The 3,546-nt window shown below is 45.5% G+C and overlaps 1 pseudogene; it reads left to right on the top strand.

The window, feature by feature from the left end:
• Positions 1 to 2,186: 2,186 nt before the first annotated feature.
• Positions 2,187 to 2,448, top strand: LOC118076499 (small ribosomal subunit protein eS28-like; annotated as a pseudogene).
• The last annotated feature ends 1,098 nt before the right edge of the window (positions 2,449 to 3,546 follow it).

Below are 3,546 nucleotides of genomic sequence, written 5' to 3' on the forward strand. Positions count from 1 at the left end.
GTTTAGTCATGTCCGAATCTTTGTGACCCCATGGACCATAGCACGCCAGGCACTCCTGTCTTCCACTGCCTCCTGCAGTTTGGTCAAACTCATGTTCGTAGCTTCAAGAACACTGTCCAACCATCTCATCCTCTGTCGTCCCCTTCTCCTTGTGCCCTCAATCTTTCCCAACATCAGGGTCTTTTACAGGGAGTCTTCTCTTCTCATGAGGTGGCCAAAGTATTGGAGCCTCAGCTTCACGATCTGTCCTTCCACATACGTTAGGGTTGCCATATTTCAAAAAGTAAACCAGGACATGTATGGCAGCCCTAAAGGTAAAGAGGTAAAGGGACCCCTGACCGTTAGGTCCAGTCGCGGACGACTCGGAGGTTGCGGCGCTCATCTCGCTTTACTGGCCAAGGTAGCTGGCGTTTGTCCGCAGACAGCTTCCGGGTCATGTGGCCAGCATGACTAAGCCGCTTCTGGTGAACCAGAGCAGCACACGGAAACACAGTTTACCTTCCCGCTGGAGTTTACCTATTTATCTACTTACACTTTGACGTGCTTTCGAACTGCTAGGTGGGCAGGAGCTGGGACTGAACAACGGGAGCTCACCCTGTTGCGGGGATTCGAACCGCCAACCATACATTAATTCTTCCAGTTGGGCCCACTTTTACCTCAACTTCTCCACCTGCAGCAACTTTTGTCTCTACATGTTCTTTCCCTATTTAGGCCACATCCAGGCCTCCTGTTTCTGAGCCTTGTGAGGTCGTCCCTTCAGCCCAAAATGCCTTTTCACTTTCCTCACAGAAACTTCCCCTGAAGTTTGAATATTTGTGGACATCCATCCCATGAATATCAGGCGCCACTGAGAGCTGGGGACTGGCAAACACACTGTGATAAATTAGATGGGGAACATAAAACACTTTGTAACTGAGAAACAGTAGGGAAATTATTGTTTCTAAAACCCTCGGTAATCCTTAGATAATGAAGTGAGGCAACTGTGCTCAGTAGCAGCTCCCCTGTCTCTGACCTCATTTCCTCTTTGTTTCAGTTTTCTATTTGTAAGATGAGTAAACTAGTTGTGCCTTATTTTGTACAGAGCTTTGGTAACTGTCAAGGATTCAGGAACTGATCCAGCTTAGCCATCGTGCTTCTTGTGCTCAGGCCCAGCCCAGGGCTTATTTTAAAATGCCAGGAGAAGAGCAAGGTAAAACCAGCTTTCACCCATGCAAGAGCCAGGGCTTCTGAATGATTCAAAACAAACACTTGATATGAGTCTGTCACACATTCCAGTTCCCAACTCCTACTAGTTTCTGGTGCAGTACATCAGCGGGATCTATGCACAGCAAAAGCCTGTCATGATTAAGAGAAGGAAGGCCTACTATGCCAGAACCTGCTACTGCCACCATCCAAAGCAAAGCCATAAAGTCTCCATATCTCTCTCTTTGTGCCAGCCTTGTCTCCCAGGCTGCACTGGGACCAGAGATAGGCCAGGTTGCAGTATAAGAAGGAGGTTGCAGTATAAGAAGGAGGTGACACCAACATGAGCCTTGTGGCATGGACTTGTGTCTTCTCAGGGTTCTTCTTTAGGAATTAAAGGAAACATTAACATGTGTCCCAACTTAGCTGCAGTGAGTTGGGGAAATGCCCAAATCAAAACTGATGTTCAAGTTAGAAGATATCAGAATATCACCTGCACATGTTTGTGTCATAGTACTACTCCTACAGGCTCTATGCAATATGTGTGTGTGTCTCCAGAGGTATGGCTTTTTTAACACAATAAGGCCTGTTGAGATTTAAGGTATCATATTTAGAATGACATCACAAGCTGTATGATTTAGAATCAGTCAAAGACATTCTGGTAAAGTTAACTGAGAGAAAGGTTTAGGAAGGAGTTGTTGTGAAAGAAAAATATGGTTGATTTAACATACTAGGATTTTCTTGGAGAGAGTCTGGCCTAATGGCAGACTTGAAAAGGTGCAGAAGTTATCCAATATACAAACAGGAAAATGTGAGTGTTCAGTGTTCTTGTGGACAAGCTAGGCTTTTGTTACAGAGGGCATAGCTACTTCGCAGCAAACAGATACAAACAGTAGCTTACAGAATAGGCACTGGCCTGTTTTCTCCATAGTAGTTTTATATAACATCAGCCATAGGCAAACTCAGTCCTCCAGGCTTTTCTGCCTCCTGCCTTCGCCTCTGCCATGGACATGAGCCGTGCGCAGCCCATCAAGCTAGCCTGAGTCACCAAAGTGCTGGGCTGGACAGGCTCGCAGGGGCAGTGCACCCAGGTCTGTGTGGAATTTGATTATCTGAAACGTAAAAGGCCCAGTCCGGGAAGGGGATGTGCTCACGCTGTTGGAGTCTGAACACGAGGCCCGGTGGTTGCGCTGAGCTGCAGCCAAGTTGGATCAAAACTCTCCCGTGTGATGTGTTGTACAAGCCTAGTCAAAAAATGATGAGCTACCCTCAGTCCTTCCAATAAACTTCCTTTGTCTTCCACCACTTCAAACAAACAAACAAACAAACAAACAAACTCGGGCCTCCAGATGTTTTAGGATTACAACTCCCATCATCCCTAGCTAACAGAACCAGTGGTCAGGGATGATGGGAGTTGAAGTCCCAAAACATCTGGAGGGCCGAGTTTGCCTATGCCTGTATTACATTATGGAGGTATTTGGATGGGACCTGTCTTTTAGGGCTGTAGATGTTTTGTTTCCCTAGATGAGGAGAACAAACCTTTAAGAAAAGTAGAATTTATATTTCAGTGTATGCCACAAGAATATGCAAGGAGTATGGCCTTGTAAGTTTCTAGTGCAAACAGTGCAGGCCTAACACTCTGCTGCCCAAAGTAGCTGCATTATTGTGCCTTCTGGGAGATGTGCCTCTGTGTGTCTCTGCAATCCCAAATCATGCAATTTTACCCTCTGCAATACTGCAATAAATGCTAGGGAATGCCTCCACATAAGCACACTGCTTCATTGAAATCCCCCCAAAGCACTGCTGGCTCTAGCAACCAATGAGGTTGCTTGTGCGGTCTGATCTCTATTTATTTGTTTATGATGGCAAGTGTTTTATAGCAGGGGTGGCTGACCTTTGGGCTCTCTGGATGTTGTTGGACTCCCTGCAGCATGACCAGTGCTCAGGGTTGATGGGAGTTGTAGGCCAGAAACGTCTTGGATGGTCACAGAATATTCACCCTTCATTTCTAGAGTGCCAGCAAAAAGACAGGTTCCTGCCCTCAAGAGCCTGCAATCTGAAATTGGACATTGACAACAGCAGAAGGGAGAAATGTGGAAATGAGGGTAAATGAGGGAACAATGTGTGTCCCATTCTGTCTCATGTATTTAGCCTTAGTTTTAGTAGGTGATGAATAATAAGTGTATTATAGTATTACACTCACATCGACCAAGATGCCACTGCAAAATAGTTTAAAATCTAAGTCCTTCTTGGGTTCTGAGGCTTATTAGTCTTTCACAACATAACAGAATGCAGAATAGGGCATTTGTGAGCCCCTGTGTAAATAAATTTCTCAGTGTTTAAATCTGTTCTTTGCAAATAAGG

Source organism: Zootoca vivipara, chromosome 2 (genome assembly GCF_963506605.1).
Source record: "Zootoca vivipara chromosome 2, rZooViv1.1, whole genome shotgun sequence".
Taxonomy (NCBI): Eukaryota; Metazoa; Chordata; class Lepidosauria; order Squamata; family Lacertidae; genus Zootoca; species Zootoca vivipara.